Source organism: Nothoprocta perdicaria, unplaced genomic scaffold, assembly GCF_003342845.1.
Source record: "Nothoprocta perdicaria isolate Ctin4 unplaced genomic scaffold, notPer1 scaffold_70, whole genome shotgun sequence".
Taxonomy (NCBI): domain Eukaryota; kingdom Metazoa; phylum Chordata; class Aves; order Tinamiformes; family Tinamidae; genus Nothoprocta; species Nothoprocta perdicaria.
Genome location: NW_020455977.1, coordinates 344,126 through 369,199, shown reverse-complemented (window position 1 = coordinate 369,199; position 25,074 = coordinate 344,126). Strand labels below are relative to the sequence as shown.

The following is a 25,074-nucleotide window of genomic DNA, read 5'->3' as shown; positions in this document are numbered from 1 at the left end:
ATCTTTAAAACCCGCTTGGATGCAGCCCTGTGCCACGTGCTCTAGGTGACCCTGCGTGAGCAGGGGGGTTGGACTCGATGACCTCTGAGGTCCCTTCCAACCTTCGGCATTCTATGATTCTATGATTCTATGATTAATAGCGCGAAGGCCATTAGTTCTGTATACTCTATCTGTCATAATTTTGCATGACATACTATCCAATGTTTTTATAAGTATATTAACAGGAAATCTACTATCGAGTGAAAAAAAAAAAAAGAGCTTGCTGAAGTTATCAGTTCCACTCTTAAAGAGTGCTGGGTTTTCTTCATAGAGAGCTATTTATCGGAAGAGTTTCAGATACTGACTAATGGTTTTACATTTTATCAATGCCACAAATAGCTATTTGAATATTAATACCACAGATTCTCTTTCAGATGACAGTGGCAATAACAAATAAGTTCTGTTATCTTCTTGTTTGTCAAGACAGACAAAGAAAACATTTGACAGCCTATTTGGGTTGAATCATCCAAATAGTACCATTCTTTGAATAATTCTGTAGAACAGAAAATGTTTGGACGGTATCAGCAACAAATGGGAATATTTTGTGTCTTCTTCCAAGGAGTCTAAAACATGTCCTTATCTCTGGACTACACAGACCACATAAGGCTCTCTTACATTTCTCTATTATCCTCTAGCAATCTTCCCTTCTTCTCCCGTCATGTTCTCCTCTGTCACATTTTGCCTTGGCCTCATGGGAAGAAGCTTCTGATCTTAGGTGACTCACATACTATTTCCATAAAAACACATTTTATTTTACACATTTTCGCATCACTTTGTAATATGCCTGGGGCTTTAGTACAAAATGCACTTTCATCATTTGTTTTATGGTGTTTAAAAAGTAAAAGGACTTCCTCCGAGGTGCTTTCAAACTACAGCAACACTTTTGGCAGTGTCTTGGCCAAGCCGTAGGCCTAAGAAATTAGGTAGGTGATCGTAAGAAGATACATATCCCTAGCCATGGAAGGCCGTGCAGGCTAACTAACCGATTTAAAATACAAGCCTCTCTCCTAGCATCACTTCATAAGAAACAAAAAATACAAATTGAGACACAAACTCTATCTTCTATTGGAAATTAAACAGGGAAAATTCAGTAGGTGAGTGTCAGAGCAAAGGAAAATTAAAAAAAAAAAAAAGTCATAATTGTCCTTTGCATTAATAAGAAATTTTAGGAATACATGTAATTTTTCAAGAAAGTTCTTGAACTTCTATTTTCTTTTCTTACTGTTATTTTTTGACAACCAAATCTTTTTTTTTTTGTCCTATTTTCTTACCAGAAAAAAAGAAAACAACTGAATCTGACCAAAAAGATATTCAACTTCGGGAAGGGTGCTTTTGTGGCAGAGTTTGGGGAGTAGATTTGTGGAAAAATTAGCATTTCTTCATCAGCACTTCAACAAAATTTTTAATTCAACATCAGCTCATCCATTCATGCACAAGGTTGCCTGAGCATGATACGCATTCTCAGTGGGTTGATAAGGCAATGTTAATAAGTCCATCCTTTAGCTAAAGAATACAGTCCATAGCTCAGGCAGTCAAACCTCACAGTAGTGAGGGTCCCACAGCAAGATCTGTTAGACAGGTCAAACCCGTTTCTCCACAGCCTATTTCTCTATGTCTGTATGACTTTCTCTATGCCTTTCTCTATGACTTTCTATTTGGGAGCCAAGCAGAAGAAAGTAGGGTAAAAAAACTTAGGCTACTTACATGCTGTTCATCCCTTTTCAAAAAGTCAATACAGCTTATGTTTTTTTGATGGAAGGTTTAAGTTTTTTGTTGGATTTGTGTGATAAATTAAAGTCAGTAAAACAATTATTTTTGATTTAAATCAACTCCCTTTTGGAGTTTTTTACCAGAATAATCCTGCCTGCAGATCTGCACTGCGCGAGCCTATGTAGTACCACCAGTCCAGGCACTTGTTGAGAGAGCATAAACATGAAAACTCATACCTACTGCACTCTGATCTTACAGTAATTCTTAAAGAAGCACAGCTAGAATATTGCAAGGCTATTCATTTTGGTGTGTGAAAATCCCTTTGGTGTTTTCCACTTAATAAGGATGAAAGGAAAAAACAAAAGAGAAAAAAAAAATTATAGGGTTGCATAGGCAGCCTTGAAGGAACATGGATTGAACAACCTTTGAAGTACTCAATTCTAAAATGAGATCATACACGCATTTTTTTTAAAGCAATAAAAGTGGAGCTTCAGAAACAAGTGTAAGTTACTGCCTGAAGTGCTTTATCACAGCTCCATGAACCCTATTCCATAAACCATAGTTGTTTTAGAAGTTTATTTACTTCAAGAGTGATTGGAGAGGCAGCGAGTAGGGGGGAAGCAGAGGAGAAATCTGTGGTTTCCCAGAGGTGCATTGATAGATAAAGCCTGCCATCAAAAATCATTACAGAAGGACAACTGCCTCCTGCCAGCATATATGTTGGCAGAAGCCTTCAATCCAGCCTCATGCCTCTAGGTATGCAAAACACAAACTTTTATGTCTGTTGCCTTCCAGAGTTTTGCCCTGGTGTGTCTCTACTGTGCCACACTCAAACACGGGAGCTGACAGTGAGGGGACAGGCCTGCGTCCCAGGCATGATGCAACTCATTTTCTGCAAGTAGCATCAGCACCACACTGCTCCTGGGTGAATCAGCTGTGCCTATCGGTGGAGCTAACTAATCTGCACTGGGAAGAGTGCTGAAGTACATATGCCCCTTCCAGCGAGAAACCTGCCACCCACACTACTCTGGAGGCTTTGCTGAACATAACCACGTTCAGCTGAACATAACCATGTTCAGTGGTGCTCATGTGACTTGGTGCTCATCTTCCCAGCATCTCCGTCTCAGTCATCTCAGACTTCTTCATAGCTCATGGAGAGAAACAGGCACGTGAAGACAGATTCACTTTATGTAGACATCCGTTCTGGGAAGAGAAGACACATGAGCCAGCATTGCCTGACCCAGAGAGAAGCCTGGAGGATTAGCTCAGACACTGCACCAATATCTATATGTGGATAGAAAAAACTAACCCTCCATATCTTAAGTTATCACAGCTGTTTGAATCTGGATAACACTGGCCTGTCCACTTGCACAGTGCCCTCACATCTGTGGGTGACAGTGCACTGAAAAGAAATGTGTGATAGTGTTGCTGTTCATATTTTTTAAGGATGTATTATAGAGAAAGAGTTAGGCTAAGAAAGTGTCCAAGATACACCTTTTTTTTTCCCTTACCCCCTCTTTTTTTTTTTTAATTAGATCATGTTTTGTTGCCATTAGAGTAGGAGCCTGATTCCAATCTCCACACTTCCATTCGTTTGGCACTTCTAACCCCTGGCACCGGCTAGAATTAGCAGGAGGAAATATCTTGCGCATCCAAGGAGAAAGGAATGCTTCATGCTGCTCACAGTGACCTGCCCCATGAAGCAGGAGCAACCCTCCTGCTGAGCACACGCAGACCTTCCTCGCGTGGGTAACGACTGGGACCCCAAGCAGGCTGGGATGAGATAACTGAGACACACTATGGGGGAAGTCTAGCCCAGAGGCTGTCAAAACCAATGAAAAGAAGGAATGTTCAGTCATCCTGCCCTCCCAAAACTCCAGCTTTACTCTCTGATAACAGTTGTAAAAGATACCACTTTAGATATTAATAGTGCTTGTATGCTATAGCTCTTAACAATCCACAGGAGTGAGAGAAGGTACTTTTACCTATATTTAAATAACATTATTTTAACTTGTATTGGGAAGCAATAGAAACCGTAACACTTAATATCTGTTTAAAGTTTCGTAGTTTGGCCACCTGCATGTTCTGTAAGGCCTTTCCACCTTTGTCCGAAATGTTGCACTAAGTGCATGCAAGTATTTGTTATGTGGTTTTAAAGTAATTGCAAAGAGTCCTGGGAATAAATATACTTCAGAGGTTGGAGCAGAGAATTTGTTAAACCCAAGACTTGTTCAGAGACATTTAGAAATCTGCTCTACTTTTACAAATGGGATAAGAAACAAAGATTTAAAACCCATACAAATGCTGAACCACTAATTTTGGAAGACTTAGCAAAATTAACCCTTCAAGCTTAATTCCTCAAGTTAAAAAAAAAGGTCTCTATCCAAGGAAGTTGCTAGTGTAGGTTAACTTCACCCTCTAAGGCAACTTTTTATTCTTATGGCCTGTAACACCATGCAAGCCCCAAGGGCAGCCCTGAAGCTGTCTTCAGAGAAAGAAAGAGAGGGAAAGTCGTCCTTGGATTTATTCAGCGAGAAGGAGACCAAATCTGGGACAGAGACAAAGGTTTGCATAGAGTCAGAGCTCTCATGGATTTGTAAAATCATCCATGCACATGGAATATATTGAACCTTGAACCTAAACTAAGGTCAAGCAAGTTTAAGGCTTGATACAGATGTTTTGCAGAACTCCGGTAAATGAAGGTGAATGTTACTGTTAAAGCAAGAGAAAAAAAACAAGCAATAAAAATGGTTGGTCAATTGTTTATTTTTCTTTTCAGTCCATTGTCGAGTTTACTTTGTTCCCCTTAAGCCCAGCACTGGTATTTCCTGCATCTGGGTGATGACAGCAATCTCATATACACCACATAAAACAGATTTAGAAGTCTGAAAGTCACGCCTGGCCTGGTTTCTCCCCGGAAATATATCCCTTCAGCATGAGGGAATATCTGCATTTTCCTTGTTTGCCTTCAATTTATGCAGATAGTGGTTGACTTTTGGGGCACAAAATAAAGGCATCTTCCTTATAAGCAAAGCACTTGCCTCTCTTAGCGAGTGAGAGGGGTAACAATACTGCAGGCAGCTTGTGAATCATGATTTCTTTTAAATTAAGTTACAGAGCAATCCAAAAAGAAGTCCCTCAAGAAAAATTAACACAATGACCTTTAAAAAAAAGATACTATGGTCACTTGTTTGTAGCCAATTATTTTTCCTCCTTTGGCATGAATGTGTCTGAAATGGTGCTCAGAAAAGGGGCCAAGAAGTTCCAAGTGCTCAGTGCCATTACTGAGCTTAAGCCAATATGGAAGAAATCCCCTTTCCAAGCAAGTTCTGACTCACTGCGATAATGTCATTGGCCCTGAATCTGGAATGAGTCTTAAGATTTGGCAAGTGCAGGAGAAATGCAAGGTTGGAAATAATTTGGAAATGTTAAAAACTTTTAGGAGATCCACAGTTAAATAACACTCCAATAATAATAAGCATTTCTCAGTTGCCAAGAGCTTAGCATACATAAATTTTCAACATCAGAAGGTATGCACTATGTTCAACTGATAGCGTACATGAAGCAAAGGGACTTCAGGTCACAGAGGTATCAGAGCAAATTAAAATAAAAGACTGTGAGCCACGAAGTCCTGTGTTCACAACAGCTAAAAATGAAACAGAATTAAAAGGGAAAAAAGTAAGATGGACAAGTTTGTCCAAGAAGGACTGTAGCAGTTTTAGTATTTTCAGCCTTCCCAGGTTAACTCCACAAGTAAGGGGTTTGCAGGACTAGCACTTCTCTAACCCCGCCTTAAAGCTGGTTAGTTGCCTCGTTTTCTCCATGCCTCCGAAGTCCCAAAACACCTGGTTCTGGTGTCCCACTGCTTTGCCCCTTGGGTATCACTGGTGTTAACAGATCTGGGGAGTTGTTCAAATGCTGCTCTCCCAGTTGAGCTGTTATGACAGGATCAGTGCAGACCAGTCCCAGGCTGGGAATATCACAAGAGCATGGTTCAAAAACACATATATCCCCACACAGCATAAACAGCAAGGCTGGCCTACTGCTGTATCAGCACCAACCCTGGAGAAAGCGAGCTGCGAGGATGCTCACACTAGATTCCAGATGGATCCAGTGTAGCAGGTCAATGGCAGCAGTGGGTGGTATACAACCCTGCAGAGCCAACAGCCTCCTGGAGCCAGCAGGACTTCCTCAAGGAAAGGATGGGGAGCATGGCATGAGATCCAGCATGGCTGTAACGTGCCTCAGTGGACAAGAGCTGACTCCAAAGAAACTCATCTACTGTCGCTCAAAACTGCACTTCCCTGAAAGCTCAGATTCCTAAAGCAGCTTATTAGCTAGGTATATAAAAATGCATAGATCCAACATTGCGCTGCATCTTTTTGTTGTTGTTGTTATCTCGATAGGCTCCAGAGCTCTGGGAAACAGACTGCAGAGGCACCAGAGGAGCTTTGCTGGGGATCTGGTACCTGGTATTTGATGTGGCCCATGCTGGAGGAGCAGGAGTGAGTTCCCATTGCCTGGGCTACAACTACCCACAGGGACAGAAAATTAAGGAGGTACAATATAGCATTTGGCAGTGACAAAAGTAGCAAGAGGTTATTTATTTATTTATTTATTTATTTATTTATTAAAAGATTAATTTTAGAAACAGAAGCCTGTTGCATTAATAACCAGTACTCAATACATTAAAAAACACGGCACCTTATAGAAGCAGAGTATACAAGCAACACAGAGGGATTTAGTCTATGAGACAAAGTGCACTGTACAGTCATAGCCTGAACTGATAAAACTTTACTTTATTCTTCCCCTTTATAATCCATCTAATGCTGAAGAGTATATGGAAAAAAAATAGACAAAAAGTGAATGAAAAAATGATGTTGGAAACACCGGAATTATTGGAAAGGTAATAAATGAGTTCTCTGACCTCAAATAAAATGGTACTGCAGAAAAAAAATAACTTAGCACCATGTTTTTTAAAACCCTAAACTCATTAAGGAATAGATACTTGCATTAGAGAACTCAGAATGTTACCATTCACTTTAGGTTTAGAGAGGCAAAATCATCAATCATGGCAAGATCAAATCCAGAATGATCAACAGAAGGAAACAAGCTTAATCCAAGGTAAATATCTGCAAACAACACTGGCAGCTAAGTTACACAAAACCATGATAGGTTCTAGTGAAGATTAAGGACATAGAGACGTACCTGATGAATTTAGAGGGCAGAACAAAGACAGACTAACTGAGATTTCTGGCACTCTGATCATGGGATGCCTAGGATCTGGAAAGCATCAGGAAAGACTGAGAGGAAAAGAATACATAGACTATGGACAACTGTGGGAAACAGAACTGCTTTATATCCTAGTGCCACAGTAATCCCAGGGCGAGTGACTGTAGTGGTACAGGCAGTGATCAAGGGTAGAAAAGTTTCCTATACGGAGGAGAAAGTATGGTGTGTAACTTAAACAAAGACTGCCCCTGTGCAAGGACTATACAGGTGACCTACCAGCCATATCCATGACTGGGCCACCACACCAAACATGACCACCCCAAAACTGTGAACAGAAGCAATATCAGACTGGAGAAATAATGACCAAGAGCCTGCAATGTGTGACACTACCAATAAGAGCATTCTCACCACCTGAGGCAAAACCACCAGGATGTAGTCAGGACATCTTCATGACAGCAAGAGCAAGTCTGGCACATGGCCACATCAGCTGTCTGCCAAATACAAAAATCAAGGGCACCAGCTTTGCCCACGGCCAATTGAAGCAGATATGAGATGAGGTCCATGTCCTAGTGTTGCTCTCTTCAGAGAAGCTGATGTTAGGAGAGCGGCAATTCAGTTACTCTTAAATGTAAGTAGAGTAATAAGCTGAAGGAAAGATAAGCTGAAAGGGAAAAGCAATAGGACTTCCTGCTTTGGAAATAGGAACTCAAAGGTAAATCCTAAGAAATCCCAAACCTCCAAAAAACACCCAGACACAAATGGGTAGGCCATCATTCCAGATTTGATATGCATCAGCAATACGATGCTTTTACTCAGTTAATATCAAGCAATGCACTGGGGGGGATGGGAGGTTCAATGATAGCCAAAGCTGCAGTATTCCTGTAAATTGTTATTTTACTAAAACCACCTTACGATTTGCCTGGAAGGGGAATGCTGCAAAATAAGGTGCTCTCACCACTGTTTTTGTCATAGCCAGGTACGTCACCTTCACAAAATAACCAGCACCTGGGTAATCAATATCGCACCTGTTAGTCTCCCACTCTTCTACGTAAAGAAATCTATTTTTATAGTCAAGTGACTAATTAATTATATGTTTGCTTATGAGATATTAGAACACAAAGTTTCTTATATATGTTAATTAAAGCATCCTGTCCTAAAATAGGAGATACCACTGTACTATGTCTGCATTACTGTTATACAGTAGCACATCCTCTGTGAAGAAACTATGTAGCACAACTAGATATCTATCAACAAAAGTATTTAGTGCAGTTGTGTGGAGTTCTTCATAAAAAGAAATCTGGTCTGCAACACAGTACACAGGTCAAGAGATTTTAAAAACTGCACTCCCTTGATGTGAATGAAGAACACTGCTTTACACCAGCGCAGAATACGAGTTCCTCTGTCCCACGTATTTCTCCCTCTACTCCAAAGCGAATACCCTAAGCAGACTGGAGTAACTGTAGCAGGTAATTAGGAGTTATTATAGTTGCATTAGAGTGAGGAGCTATTCAGTAAATTAGTATGTGGTATTAACTAAACCTATTCATTTGAAGAATACAAGAATCAGCCTCAAAGTAGCAATTAACAAATTATTCCTAAGCAGGTGTCACTTAAGAGCAAGGCTATCATTTTTATGTAACTCATCAGTAAAATGCTGACTTCTTACATACAGTAAACACAATTTTAGCAGATGGTAGACTCTCAAAAGGCACAAGACCTATACTTAAATAAATCAGTGCTGTTGGGTATGAAGCCTTACACTGATAGTCAGCAGAATTTGTGGAGCATCTCCTTAAGATTTAGGAATGATTTACTACTATGCTGAGAGAACAAGCTTGAGATTTAAATGGTACTGAATAAACTCCATGCACTCCTGGGAGGAACAGAGTGCTTGCCTGTTTATATCGAATAATCACTGACACATCACTATGATGTTCCAAGTTTTTTCTGTTTGCCTTAAGAATACTATGCTATATCAAAAAATATTAGCATATGTATTAATGTATGCACAGCCTTTAATGTTCCATAGTAGAAATAGCATTCATTTTTTCTTTAAATTTTAATCTTGCAAACTGTGAGTAGCTCCCTCGCTCTTTATCTCTTAAAGAGATGTTTATATATGTTTCACTCGGTGTCTGTTATTTTTGCATGCTTGCACATGGGAAATAAACGACAGATTAAAGATGTTACTTTTGGATGAAATATTACTATAGGAAGTATAGTTTAAAGATGGACTGAACATAAAATTTACATAAGAGAGGAGTGCTCAGAGTTCCTGAATTTTGCTTAATATTTCTCTTCACAAGTCCTATTTCCCTGGTTGTTTCACATTTTTTTAAACAGCCAACATTTATACCTGAAACGGAGCAACCAGCTTCGGCGCATACATGCCTGCACGTGCATGCAAGCAGCTTAGGCTCTTGCAGACACTGTGGCCAAGCCATTCCACCAAGCTCCCAGTCCCAGAGAGCAAAACAAGCTGCTTTTTTTCACCCAGCCACGGGGGCAAACGCCGCTTGGGCGAAGGGGAGGCCATGGTGCGGTGGCACCCCTGGTTTCTCCTGCAGCGAGCTCCGCTGCCACGCGCCGCGTGCCCACCCCGGCCGCGAAGCATGTAGTGGCAGCAGCCTCTGCTGGCGAGCGCACGCACAGGAACGGCCCCGCCGCGCTGCACAGCGAACAGAAACCCTCTGCGCTCGCCACGGAGAGAGGAGGTAGCAGAAATCCATAGGGATGCGCCCAGCCTCCGCACAGGACACTGAGATGCGGGCTGCGAGTCTCTGCGGCTGCAGGAGCTGTCCGGCGTTTAGTGAAGTGCTGCCAAAAGCTCGCAGGGGCAAGTGCTACAGTTTTATTACTTTAAACTCTCTAGAAAACAACAGAGGTGGTAAACTGGCCCCGTTGAGGAGAAATTCCCTTATATTTCCAAAGCTCTTCTAAAAGTAACCAAAATCTAAGTTTAATGGCATCGAGGGGTCTGACCAAAGTGAGGGCACATGCGCACCACCTGCACTCACCCTGAAGAACCCTGGACAGGAAAGGCAAGCCTCGGTTTTTGCAGGATAGAGTACAACAAACTGCAACATATTCATAGTTTATGTTTTGTTTTGCTTTGTTTTACACAAAGCACATGCATAAGGAGAGGGGCAGCACTGAGAATATAGCGCAAGAGCCCATTAGAAGTTGGCGGAAAGAAAAGTGAAACCCTAGCACCAGCACACTCGCTGTTGCCTTAATTTGCTGCTAAAAGAGTTGCTGAGTGAAGATCATTTTCCAATTGATGTGATTAGTATAAACAATTTTAGCCTTCATTACCCACCATGTTTCGTTTCTCATGAGAGTATTTTTCCAAGGGAGAAATGCAGAAACTACAAGTATCTTAGAGCAGAGTCCTAGCACCGCTGCAGAGATGACTGCAATCTGGTTTAATAGCAAACCACTTTGCTACAAGATTTTTTTTTTAATCTGCCTGGCATAGGAGAATTATCTAACCTAAATTATTTATTCTATAAAAATCACAAGTGCTACATAATCAGGTTAAAAGAATGTTAAAAAATAAAAGCATTTTATCATCCTGAAAGTTAATTTGTTGTCACATGCAAAAACTTCAAGTACAAGCAGCAGTATTTTATTGTGAATAACATGCAACAGTGTCTGCAGCCAGAAAAGGACTTCTTTGCATGGCAAAGCCCCTCCATTGCATTGCAGATGTGTTTGAATCAATTCTGGCCCTCTGCTCGGACCCTGAAGCCCACATGGCTTTGGAGTATCGTGCTCATAGCAAGGAGCCTGCCCTCTAGGAGAGCTCCTGAACTTTGCCCCGGAGACGTGAGAGGGGAGGGGAACGCCAGCGTTTGTGAAATACTGCATTTCTGCACTTCCACTTCTCTTCCAATTCACCTGGGGCTTTTTTCACCTAAGTTTTTCAGGGGCCAGAAGGGCCGGAGAAGGAGACCAGCAAGGAGCAGGGCGCGGGGAGCACTGTCACTGGAGCTACCACAGCCCTTCCCAGCAGGATTTGTCCAAGAGACACTCCAGGAATTTTTAAAAAACAAATAAATAAAGGGGGGCAGGGAGCAGGGGAAGGCACAAGGAGGTTGCTCGGGCTCCTTGACGGGAAAAGGCAGGGCAGGGAGGTGCCCGTCTCGCTCGGCAGCAGGTACCCAGCACATTCCTCCCAGCCGTGTCACGAGCCCGCGAATGCGTGGGATGATCCAAGCAGCCCAAAGGGCTCGGGAGGGAGCCTCCGCTGGCAGCACAAGCCCCGGGACCGGCCGCAGCAGATGCTCTAAGGCCCCGACCACAGCGGCCAGCAAGCTCCTGGATAAGCCAAACACACTTTCCCTTCCCTAGCCAGATGCAAAACTTATCATGCAAATACAGAGGTTGGAGAGAAAACCCTGTAACTGCTATTATTATTATTGTTATTATTAATATTATTATTGATACTATTATTGTTGTTATTATTAATATTATTATTGTTACTATATTATCACTGTTATATCTCCACACAAGAGAGAGGAACAGCAATCTCCTTGACCGCTAACAGATCTGTAGGTGCAACCTCACCCACACCTTATTAATCAAGGTATTATAGTAAAAACAGTGTAAAAGAGAGCAAAGCAGCTCTTTCTTATTTCAGCAGTGTCATATTTTGACCTAGCATAAATCATCCTATTGGGCCTGTGGTACTGACTTTGTGGTAGATTTGCTCTACAGGTCATCAGTTCCTAGCAGGGATGGATTCGACCTGGTTAAGTCTGAGTTCACCATTTTGCAGAGCCTCCCACAGCAGCTGGAGGCTTTGAAAGAGCCACGGATTCCACCTCACCCCCATCACCTCCCTCCAGAGACCCCACTGCAGAGCCTCCATCCTGCTCGCTCCAAAACCAGGCAGGACAACAGGCTCCCAGCTCCCCCACCTCTCTCTCAGTCCTGTCGGCTGATCCTACAACCACCCTGACATGTTGTTTTGCCCAGTCGCCTTCTAACCTTTTGGTCTCGTTCTCCAGGGTTCAGTCCCAAAGCAACACACTGCAAACACCAGCAAGGATGGAGTCCTCACTCTGCTCACAAGACACAGCTTTTGCTGTTAACACTTAGGCTGGAGGCCAGTTCCCTTGGTGAATTACTAAATGTCCAGCTACAAAGTACTTTGGACAGAAGGGGGTGATGCAATCAATCCTCCTCTCCATGCTCCCCATTCCACCAAAAAAAAAAAGAGAGGAAAAAAAAAAGAAAAAGAAAAAAATGACTTGTCTGAGCACTGAAAAGTACAGAGCAAGTTGGGCAAAAAGGAATATGCCAAGACACTCCTACGTGAAAATTCTTACTGAATATCGGGAAGTTGCTGCCATGAGAAACAGGCAGACCATGAGGAACCACAACACACCATGGAAGCTGCTTTTTCACCTTGTATAAAGCTGTTTCACATAGGCTGGATATGTTTTCACCTATGTATGACCACAGTGTATAAAGGCTCCCTTTCGTTCTCCTGTTTGAAGCAAAAATAAATAACCTGCTTCACATTGGCACCTTACTCTCCCTAAGGTACGTTTAGATGCTCTCAAGAAATTCCAGCCTCATTTCTGGCAAGGGCTCAGACCCATGCCATGCACACAGGTTATTGCTGTGGCTCTCTGCTCCCATTAGGTAAATCACATTTAAACGCTGTTCTGAGAGGGAGCACTTCAGTCACCGGCTGCATGTGATCGATAGTTAGGCTCTGGATGGAAAGTGAAAGTTACGTTAACAGTATCTATTTAGCCTAGTTTTCAGTGTTCGGGGATGAGAGGAAAAACCCTTATGATTTATTGTTATGCCTCAGCAATTTTTCTCCCTTACACTATCGCTGCTCACATTTGAGAGGTTTGCCAGCAGCGTTCACAGGCTCTGTACGCACAGGACCCATGAAAGGGCAAGCCGTGGTAAATAACTGATAGGAGCAGATTAACAAATCATCTCCCCTCACTGACAAAACCCCAGACTGAGATATTTCAAAGCTCCCTAGAAAGATTTTTCATCCTTTTTTACAGAAGGTATGCAGATAAATCCCCAAGGCATTTTTTTTAATCTCATTTTGGATATCTCTGGGCTCTATCCAAACCCTCCTGTACAACTTTTCAGCTTTTTTATTAATTTAGGAGAAAATGTGTTTGTCTTTAATCTCTAGAGTCACCTATGCCAACTGAGAGGATGTTGTAGATATTGTTTTCACAAACTGAGCCTTTGCCCTCTTTTTTTCCATTCACTAAGGGATAGGTTTTGCATTTCTAGTTTGGATGAAGAAATAGGCCACACCAGCTCTGGCCTAGGAGGCTGTGAATTCTGGCCAGAGCAGTAACTTGAAATTGCCACTACAATTCTTTCAGTGGAAAAGTCATAAATTTGGTTATGAAGCTCAATGAAATGGATCACCCAGTACCTAGCAGTCTTTTAAGTCATTTGACTGCAGGACTCCAGGGTCCACTTGAAGCTCAGAGCAAAAATCTCACTGATTCCAGTGGGTCAAGGACCTAGAATGAGAAACAGCCTAGAGCTTGGCAGTGCACGTAGTGACCACTTTCCCAAGGACGCATGTTACTTGCTTATAATCATACTCAGTCATAAGAGAGTTTTCCCTATGATTTAGAGAGAACTTCTGCCCCAAGAGAAGGACAAGCCACCAAGAGCTTCTGCAAGAGTCTCCTAGCAGTGCCTGCCTTTTACAGGACCTGACCTCTTCTCACCTTGTTAAAACCAGTAAGTAGTAAGTAATAGATCTTGTCAAAGGTTACTCTGTAGAATAACCTCTGGAGATATTAGATAGAGGTGTCCAGAGAAATACCACAAAAAGGTGCTGACAAGGAAACCGAGGGGATTATGATTAGGAAGTGTGAATAAGCTAAGGTTTCAAACATACTCAGATTTTTGGTTAGAAATGCTGAAGTATAGGAAGGAAATGTTCTACATACCATCAAGCCACCAAAAACACACATTAAAAGACAAGTTAAAGAACCATCAAGTGGTGATTAAATAGTTGACGTGGTTTAATAAAAGCTGTAAGAAATGCAATTCCACACCTCAGTAGAATAAGGATTTCTTCCACTCACAAGTACACCCAATGTGTATTATGATAGAAATTGAGAAAATAATTTCCTCAGTTAAACAGAAATTCTGCACCTATGAAGTTAGTTGTTTCTCTGGCTCCCTTTTAATCCTTTTTTTTTAAAAAAAAAAGAAATAAATAAATTCAAATGAATCTAAATTTTTAATGTGAACTTCTATTAGATAATTCCCAATAGCAAGTTTCCAGTTAAGACATTCATACGTCCTCTAAACAAGTAACAAGTCCCTAAAATCTAAGAATGACAATCCCTCAATTTACTCCAGGGTCTGCATTTAACAGTTATATGATAATTGATTTTAAAATTCCAAGGTATTTCTCTGCTAATTTTACTCTCAGTGAATTTAGCTCGTACAAAGATTTGGTTTCTTTTAGCTAATTTTTTTTCTGACTTCATCAGTTGAATATAATTTTCCATTACTTTCCATGGAAGGCAGTGATGTTCTTTGACCCAGTCCTCTCTGATCTGATCAAATCTCAGGAGGTATTCTGGAGATTTAACATTTCTGCAATTAAAGGCCTCTACTTTAACCTTTTGAAGTTCTCAACCAACGTAGCCTTCTGGGAGCTTTTTCCCTCGTCTTTTAGGCACAGTCTTATAGAGTGCATACATGTACATACGTGCAGAGCTCACAGACAAAAACGTTAAAGAAGCCCGAACAAGGCCCCTGGACAGAGAGAGTAGACAGATAAACGATGATAGATAGACAGAGAGATAGAAAAAAAAGAAAGATGGAGAGTCAACCTGAAAGGCTTTATTCAGTACAAAACAAAGATCCATTTCTGCATGATTTAGTGCCTCATATGTATTCCTTAAAACAAGCGAGTTTTCAAAGAAGAAATTTAAGTATCTCATTTTGAAAAAATGTTGAAATCATGTACTTTGATTTTTTTCACATATTTTCCTCCCTCCCCATTTTTTTTTTTCTGGCTGAAACCAGTCACAGAATTTGATCCGCAATTGTGAGCAGTTTCAGGCATCCTCGTGTTGGGTTTTTCAGTGAATTTCTTGGGATTTTTTTTTTTTAATTTTGCCTCCCAAGAAGCCACCAGCCTGGGTGCATCCCCCAAACCAGCTCCCCTCCCAAGCCACAGCTCGTGCTCCGACCATGTGAGGAGCAACCGCTCCTCAACACAAGTCAGTTCGGATGGGGCTGCCCGGCCCCAACCGCCTCGGCCGCCCAACGGTGAGGAAATCCCCTCCATGCTAAATATGTGGTGTGACAAGAGCACAAAGCTCCCACCAGAACCTTGCTGCTGTCGAGACCATCTCACGCCCGGTTCCCAGGAGCTCTGGATTGGCCTAAGCAGAATTGATCTCTAGATGAACAAATAACCAGCAACACTGAAAAGATCACATTATTTTAGCATTCTTTTTTTCAGACAGTTTTCTATCTTAAAAAATAGGAGCGCTGGGTGTATGAGGAAACCATTACCTACAGAATTAGAAGACTAAGAAAGTACCAATATTTTCATTGCCTTTTTCCCAAGTAGCCTTTTACAAAGACCTGCTATAGCACTCCACAGTACTAAACACCTGCTTTTTGTCTTTTCCCCACATTTTTTTGCTGTGTATCATTTATTCTGCACACACAAATCTCTCTAATTGTGCACACATGAGCTAATAATTCCCTGCAAGGCAGCCTGAGTCCATCTAAGCTATCTGAAACCAGCATGGAAAATTCAAGTTAAAAATAAAAGTTCACCTATTTCCACGACTGGTTTGATAAGACAGTCATCATCATATCTCTTATTCTTCTTATTATAAATTAATTTAGCATTAATTACAATGCTCAATGCGCTTCTCCTCAGCCTACTCAGCCCTTAAAAAACTTGTCTGCTGGAAAACATTTGATTGACAGCACATTGACTAAAAACTCTGAATGAAAGCTGGAAGCATGACAGCTGAGCAGAAATAGGCTGTCCTTATATTTTGAAATATCAGCTTTTTGGCATGAAAAACTGGATAGAATCAGATGGCGGAAGAGAGGAAATTCAAAACGTAGCATCCTAACAGCTATAAAGGAAGAGTATTTTCAAAGTGAATCCTGCAAACTCTGCTTGGTTTAGATAACCCAGTAAGAGGTTCAAGTGTATGACCACAGTTACAGCAATAAAATCAAATACCCTGAATTTTAGGGTACTAAAAGGTGATTGACCCTTCTGGCATTCATTTATTTCAATTATTTATATTAAAAAAAAAACTATATTTATCCACTGAGGCATGAGAAAATAAACAGGGGGAGGATGCAGAGGCCAATTTGATAGCTTATTTTTCATAGCACATGTTTGGCTACATGTAGTTGAATTAATTTCATCCCAAAGTTTTTTCATTTAACCCTTGAGAATATAAAATCATTCTTGATAACATTTATACATGACTTCTAATAACAGAAGCCACAATATTGTACTCTGAGGTAGAATTTTTGCAACTTTAAGGTATGTGCCAAATATCTGCTCTTATTTTCACTCTTGCTGTTGAAGGACTCCTTGAAGGCTGGAGAATTAGAGCACATACTTTTTTAGCTCTCTATTGAGGAGATGGAGGGTATCTCAGTCTTTAACAAAGAAAGCTTTTCTTGCAAGATCTTGCTAGGAGTTTGAATTAATGAGGAATTAAGTTTCATCTCAGCAGTTTTACTAAACTATGGAGAAAAAGGACACAATGCCACTAGTCCCCGAGTGCCCTCAACACCCATTGACTTCAATGGGGATTGAGAAAGGTCCTCATTTCAGTTGACACAGCACCTTGCAGAATGAGGTCCAACTCCTCTCCCCTTCTCCCAAGACTGTATCTTTCCCACTAGCTGCTTCGATTTTTCTTCTGCTGTGACTAGAAATGAAATTAATGTGAATGTTTCGCTGCTGACCCCTGTCAAGTTATATAGTGACTTCTGCTGCTAAAACTTGTTTGTTTTCACACCATCATCACTGATGATCTCAGCACAGCAGCGCTCCGAGAATAATGGTTTACTCAATTGCAAAGGCAGCAGAAGGAACATAAAACAATGTGTGCTTATATAGGGCCTACATAAATAGTGCTTTTTAAAAATGTTTGGCAATGAAATAATAGTATAATAGTTGTGGGTTTGTGTCTTTTTTTTTTTTTTTTTTGTTATTAAACAAACCTCTAGATCGTTACGAATCCAGAGCAACTTTCCTCAGCAGAGTCACTTATAAGGCCTAAAACTTTTATTACATCCTCCTACGAAAGATTATATGCAGAAGTTACAAGTTGCCTGACATTAATAAACAGCCGGGGGCCACACACTCCCTCCTGACCCGGCGGCAATCTCAGGAGTCACGGAGCCGACCTCGCGTATCCTGGGTCAGGTTACAAAAATTGAAAGCACAAGTACCTGCTGAACGCATAGAGGGATTTGAAACACTGGGGGGACACTACATAGCCCTCCTTAGTGGCCTTTCCTTATGTAAAATTCCCTTTTGACTCCTTCTCTAAAAAACATGGGATGTCTTAGGGGGGCAATAAGGTTTTTCAGCAAGGCTGGAAGGCTGAAGGGCTGTTCCCAGGCCGACCTGCTGTCGCTCGCAGGTCAGATGCTTGAGTGGCTTGGGCCTTGCCTACCACAAACAAATCCTCGGACTTACAAGGCTTCACTGTCTTCTTACTTCTTTTCCCTCTAACCTCTTCTCTTTCAGAAAGACAAAAAAAAAAAAAAAAAAAAAAGGAAAAGGAGAGCACAGCTCCCCACCCCAAATAAAATCAAGCTGAAGCTCAAGATTTTGCTCCCAATCCATAACAACGTAGGTGAGAGGGAAAATGCACATTGGTGCTGGCAGCAGAATTAGATTCTCTCGTGTTTCTCCAAAAATCTTAGGGTTTTCGCGGAGGCTGCGCAAGCCCGAGGCCGGAGCGGAGACTGTCACAGCCAAAGAGACACAGACAGATAGATGATGGAGAGTGCAGACTGCACACCCGCACATAAAGCTCGTGAGAGGAAGGAGAGTGCACGGAAGGAATATTAATTGAGCACAAAATAAGTATTCTCCATATCCCCCCCTACCCCCTCATAAGTGGCCGCAGGATGAGGAGAGCTACAAACATGTTGATCGGGGGGACAGAGCCGTCCTTAACGTGACATGTCAGGCTATTACTTTAATAATGGGATTTGCGCAGCGCGCAACTGAGGGGCTACGTTCAGAATAGACCCTGTGCATCTAATTTTCCTCTCAATGAGTGTTACACCCGTCTGCAGCTCCACAGATTTCAATAGAGTTGCTCCGGATTTATACCAGGGTGAGCGGAGAATTAGGCTCTGCTGGGGTATTTTTTAAGTCCACCATAACATAATTCTCCTTAACTAGTCATAAAACCCATGACTGTTTTCATCTTGGCTGCTTTCACAGGAGGTTATTTAGCCTCCTAGTAAACATTCTAAAGATTCACATGAAAGTAGTTAAATTACTGCTTTCTCTCTCTTTTCGTGATGAACCAATTGCTTGAATTTTAGCTATTTCACTAGTCCATATTCTGCTTCAGTTGTGCTAAAGAACGAAAGAGACGTACCAGAATTTTTGAAATTAGTTTATCTTTAGGTCATTCACTTTATTTTTACTTGCTATCTTTAAGTGCCTTTCCATTTTCCAGCCATAAAAATCACTATACACTGACCTTACTTAATCACAAGTCTAAGATAAACTTCAAGTGCTAGACAGACACACTTAAGAACATGTAAGTGAGGAAAGAAGGGAAACATTCCTTACCTTGTTTTTAAACTACAGAATCTCTTCTTTCCCCTCATTCTGTATGCTGTCTGGAGAGCAAGGGAAGCCTCTACAGATGTTTATCTTGATCTCTTCAGCTTTAACAAAATTTGTGCAAATCCCACCCCCCAACTACCACCAGCAAAAGAGTGGGGTTTTGTTTTTGTTTTTGTTTTTTTTTAATCACAAATAAGGGTAACGGTCAATGGGATAGTTACAATCTTCAGAAACCCTTAAAATTACTTCTTCCTAAAATGTTCCCTCAGTAATGAAAGTAAACAGCAAGTATTAAAAGATATTCCTGAACATACTCTCTGACTATCTTTTTCTTCTTCCTCCGCTCCTCTCTTAATTTCTTTAGTTTATAATTTACTATTATTCTAAGAACAGAAGTTTCCTAAAAGTAAGGTATTCTCCTGCCATAATTTCTAATACACACTCTTTTATGATAAGCACAATTATGGGCTTTTTAGTTGTCACATTCTCAGGCCACCTTTTGTCATTGCTAGGGTCCTAAAAACTATTCAGTGAGAAACCTTCTCACTGACCTGAACCAAACCAGAAGCAAACTCAAGTGAATCCAATCACCTGAAATCAAATCTGTTGATTTGCTTTTGGAGGCACACCTAGCAGGTCAGGACTTTAAGTAGATTTTTTTTAAAAAAAGAGATATAATTGGACAAGGAATAACAGCAAGCTAGTTCATATATGAGATATTGCCAACGGGAGTGCAATATCAATGCACAACCCTATGTGAGCTCATAACATGATCATGTATCCATCAGGGTGCTGTGCTGGCTACTTAGCATACGACTTTATGGGTAACTAACTATCCAAACTCAGCAGTCCACAACGAAATGATTTAAAATACAATAAAATAAAAAATATATACATATATATTTATATGAAAAGCATATACATTTAGTCTCAATTTGGTGTTTGCTGTGGTGCAGCTGCTCCATAGCCAGCAGCCTAAACCTTGCCTCAAGTTGCATTTGTTGTGCTCTAGAGCCCCCTGTGCTGAGCACTACATATTAGCCACCATTGCTCCAGTTTGGGCAGGCAGGCAGAGAAGAACACAGACTGAGATGTTAAATCTGGGAGCCACTGGCCAGGGTTAATTCTCCACATTAACCGAAGGAATTTCTGGATACTTGCAAAAACAATTGGAAAAAAAAAAAAAAAACCAGTGGCTATGAACATCACTGCATTACATGCAAGTCACTGAAGACATAGATCCACCAGGGTAAAACGGCCACTTCTTCAGCAAAAGATGGCCCTAATTAAGCACATTTCTCTGATTAGTCTCGTATTAAGTTTAGGCAGTGTGTTCAAGGGCATCCAGTTGAAGCTTAGTGTACTCTTGGAAAGACAACTGGGACTGAGCCCTTCAACTGCTTTAGATGTTCCCTGACTGCACCAAGGGCCAAAAGGCCCTTCGGATGGTAAGAAACTGAAATGGGAGCACATTAAGGAGCTGTTTTAGAAAATCCTGCAAGGAAAAGGAGGTGATAGAAACAGAAACTATGTGATATCCACAGTAGAAAGCTGAAGATAAAAGCAAACAGTGCCCAGACAGACAGACCCTGAGCTCCAGAGGTCTCGAGAGTAAGAGAAACAAGAAAACACCCAGAGCCAAGAAATGCGGAATCAGCTCCTAATTCTGACAAAAGTAATAGAGGATTTACAGCATTTCTCCCCCATTAAACTCAAATTTCATTCCTTCCAGACTCTTTAATGAGATTTTTCTCATCTACGGACTGAAGTCCTCTGGCCAAGGTGTTCCGCACCGTGGCACCTTCCTTCACCGTGACACCCCACATGTGGAACGGGGCCACCACAAGCACCCTGCTCGTCCCAAAGGACGGGACATCCAGACAAACACGGCTGAGGTGATGCTTCCAGACGCCCGTTTGGAGGACTGGCTTCTTGAGCAAGTTCTCCAAAAAAAAAAAAAAAAAGACGGAAACAAGAACCAAAAGCAAAATATCTTTTAAGCTAAGGAAATTGTTGTAAGCTTTCAGTGTTTTACTTTGAAAATCCTACAGCCCTCAGCAAAATCCTTAGAAAATCTCTTCTTGTTTATGAAATAGCATTTGATACCACCACCTAGAAACCTACCAAATAGTGCAACCAACTCTTTGAGACTCTCCATAGGTAAATAGCGGCTGCTTTTCCCATGAATTAACCTTTCAGGCTAAAAAAAAAAAAATGCTGACTGTCAGTATTTTTAATTGTACAGTAAAATAACTCCTTGTTGAAAAATTTCAAATATTATTTGAAATAGCCTTTTTTTTAAATAGTTGTCACTAATCTGAGCCGCAGTATGAGCAAATGATTGGGGTACAAAAGTGCAGAACAGTTCCTTGGATGTAAGAGTTCACGACAGCTCTTCTGCTTCAACAAGTCTTTTACCACATCACTGACATAATTATTCTATGTATGTTTTGTATGCTCATTAGGTACACTTGAGCCAACTTAAATCATTGCTTTGATTATATGTATAACAAAAATTACTTCCCTAGCAACATTTTGTTTTTATGTATATCAAGTGTACAAAAGGTCACGTTTATACTTATTCCTAATGTTCAAATACAGCATGACAAGACAGAGATCACCGTCAAAGTGATCTCAAAATCCTATATTAAAGAATACTGTATCATAAGAACTGCAAATTAACATAGCAATGTAAGTTCTAATAAAACAAAAAGGTTTTATCAAAGTTTCTCTTCCAAGTGCTTTCCAAGTGCTTGCTTTAATTTTGGGTTCAACTTTATTTTAATCATTTTTCATGGAAGAAAAATGTCAAAAGCCTTTTAAGGCAAGAGCATTAAAAATCCAGAAGGACTTGAAGCATTATAATTTGCAGAGCTGAATTTTTACCTTTACCTAGAAATCTTATTTTTCCAGGGTTAAAAAGCCCAGTGCCGGAGGGAGGTGAAAGGAGAAGAGGACAAAGCAAGAGCAAGTGAGTTGAAATAGTGTAGAGTGGCAAAAGCCACCAAGCTATCAAGCCACCAAACCAACATTATTGCTTATGACTGACAAAAACCTCAAAATATTTAAATATTGCCCCCAGGAGTCATGGGTATTCACTACAATGAGAGCTTACGCACAAAAGATTTACCCAGATGAGCTATCTTAATTATAAATGCCTACCTATTAATTCAGTCAGTATGAGTGGAAAAATAAAAAAAAAAAAAAGAAAGAAAGAAAGAAAGAAAACTTATGAGGCAGAATTGAAAGACCTGTTGCTCTAGACACAAATCTGAGTTTCCAGCAACTGCCTCCTGAGCTTTCCTGTAAAAAATTTACAAGAAAAATCATTATTAGCAGACCTTACTTAAGGAAAAAAATAGCATTTTGCTTCAAGAATAATGGAATGGCCTTTACTTGGGAAAAAAATGCTCTAAGTAGCAACAAGTTTGTTCTCTGTTTATTTCAAAAGCTTGTCCAAAAATAATTAAGAGGAATATATATATAAGAGGAATTATAAGAAAAGATGTCCACTGGAATTAAATTAAGGCTTTGAAATGGCCAATAAGTAAGCAAAGGTGCACGTCCTCAAAACAACAAGTTTACAGTAAATCGAGCAAGCTAACAAGTGACAGAAAGCAGAGACAGGGAAAGATAAAGATTTGGGAGTGAGAGGGTCTTTGATTAAATAAATGGCAAATTTTGGAAGTAGAAGCTTACAAGAGTCCTAATATTAAAGATGCTTCTGACTTGATGAAGATGACTGAGATGGGATTTTTTTAAGGGGCTACAAAGAGCCAAGTGAATAACGCAGCCTCAACCCCCTGTGCAAAACTTAGTGCTCTCAGCGAGGAGGCTGCCGGCGCAGAGGGGAAAGACTCAAGTGCTCGGAAGGGACCTCGGCAGAGGGATCCTCTGTCCTCCCTCCTCCAGCACGGACACGGCTCCCGCAGAACCAGCCTCCTTCATGGGAGCCTCCTCTGAAGTGCTCGGGGTAAATGGAAGCAGCTCCGGGGGATTTGGATTCTCAACTTGAAGTTGAGAACAAGTCAAACTAAAAAGCACTTATTGCTCTTTCCCCATGAAAGTTACCTGATACATGGTAAAATAAGCAAAGCAAAAAGCAAAGCAAAATAACTTCACTTCTATCTTTTCCTCCTTGACATACAAACGTGATTTGCTGCCCTTTCTGTTCCCCAGGTTAGATTTGCAGAGGCAGAGTTCAATAAATTGAAGCTACACTATACAGGGATTTGGAGGGAAAGGTCTGATTGCTTCAAACATGTAAAGTTTTAGAAATACTGCAATTTTAAATATCTGGAGGATCGCCATCCAATATTCAAGCGTGGCGAACAGAGCTTACTGACTTTTTTACACGCTATTACAAAACTTTTTGGTTTCAAACATTAGTGCGATTCCTCCCAACGGTCTCCTATTAAAAATATAATATTAGGTAACTTCACAAGTTTCTTTTCCATGCCATAACTTCATTCTTTCTATTTCCTGTTTCACTCAAGTGTTTCAAACATACGTTTAAAGTTTGAGATTTGGATCATCTCAGCATAGGCAAGCAAGCATAAACCCCACTTAGGCTAAGAAAACAACAGAAACACCCCAAAGTCTACGGGCAGCAGGAGAGACCAGTTCTCCACAATCCACGTGTGATAAAGAATATTGAGAAATCCCTGGTTAGGCATCATAAAATCAAGCTCCTTACCATGATCTGTGGAGTACAGTCAGGTCCAAGCTGTTTTGCTCAAGCACCACACCAACTGCTCTTTCTCTTAAGTGACTTTAAAAAAAGAAAAAACTCCTTTTCCCAGTGATAGGTGGGAGAAAAACTCCACGGAGCTTTCAGGCTTTACTAGTTAAGGCTGCGTTTTATGAAACCAGTTTAAAAGAGCTCAGCCCAGAGCGAGGGCGCAGGCTGTCCTGTCCGCCCCTCTCTCCTCCTCGCTCTCACTGTCCCTCTGAGCAAATGAGGCTCATTTTTCCAGTAGCCTTTAGCTCGCTAGATCAACTGGCATGGAAAATGTGAGCCGGGGCGCAGCGCTGCGCAGCGCAGCGCGCGGGACCCGCGCGGATGCTGACGGGCACCTCGCGAGCGGCCGCCTGCCAAGTCCCTCGCCCAGGACTAGAGAGCGGCCCCCGAGGCAGGGGACTGCGCCATCTAGTCAGCTGCCTGCCTTGGCTCTGCCTGGCAGCAGCGGGATCGCTTGGGATGCATCACGGAACCGCTTGGGATGCGGGGCTGGAGCGCGGCTGGGCGCCCCGTTTCTCTGGCATTCAATGGTCTTTGGGGGGGGGTGAGGGGGGGTTTCCAGTAAAATATCACTACTGAGATAATCCACATGCAGAGGATATGGGAAAATTCGGGTTATAATAGCACGGCGAACTTCCACATCTAACTTTGATTTACAAGATAAAAGCAACTTTTAAATTAAAGAGCCTTGCTGCTAATAGAGCTTATTATTCCAGAGACGGGAATGATTTTCCTAGAAAGTTGTCCCTGTGTGCCTGCCTATTATCTTTGCTTTCCCCCTTCCACTAATGAGCATTTATCTAAAGAGCCTGTTAATCCTCTGATGTGTGCTTCTGGTCAGAGGTAACAGTTTGAATAAAACCACTAATCACTTATCACTAATCACCGATCATTAATCACACTTTTCCCTAGTGCTCTGCGACCTCTACAGCTCCCTTGGGATTAAGGAGTCACAAATAAGGATTTTAGCCTTTTTTCTTTTCTTTCCTCTTTTTCTTTTTTTTAATGAAGAATTTTCAGCCTTTTGCTGAAAGCCTCGTTCGCCACGAGAAAGTTAGAAAAACGCCAAGCGAGGAACTTCCAACGCTTTTCCCCCGAAAATCTCCCTTTCCCGTGCAGCAGCGAGCCCCCTCCCGCAAAGCCCCGCACGCCGGGCTGCTTTTCCCTTTTTTTGTGTGTGTGTGTGTCCTCGGCTTTGGCGCCCCGCTCCCAGCCCGCTCCCTGCCTCGCTCCCGCATGACACTTTCTTCCAAGAAACTTTTTGCGGGCGCCGCGGGCAGCGCTCGAGCGAGACGCTCCGCGCCGGTGCCGGTGCCGGTGCCGGTTGCTGCGGGGACCCGGGCCGCGGAGCACTCACCGTGCCGGGCCATGGGCGCTGCGACGCGCGGGCGCTCAGCGCGGGTCCATCCCCGCGGCGCGCGGGCTGCGCGGCGCCTCCCGCGGACCTGGCTGCGGACACAGAGAGCGCCGTGAGGAGCCGGTCCCGCTCCCGCCGCCTGACGTCACGGCCCGGTCCGGCCCGGTG

General features: G+C 41.8%; 1 protein-coding gene across 1 annotated transcript in view; it reads right to left on the bottom strand.

Moving 5' to 3' along the window:
• Nucleotides 1-24,937, bottom strand: part of CREB5 (cAMP responsive element binding protein 5) — a 235,839-nt gene extending 210,902 nt beyond the window's left edge. The window contains exon 1 of the mRNA XM_026050832.1: nucleotides 24,907-24,937. The gene's annotated coding sequence lies outside the window, so the exon portion shown is untranslated. The remainder of the gene's footprint in view (nucleotides 1-24,906) is intronic.
• Nucleotides 24,938-25,074: the final 137 nt, after the last annotated feature.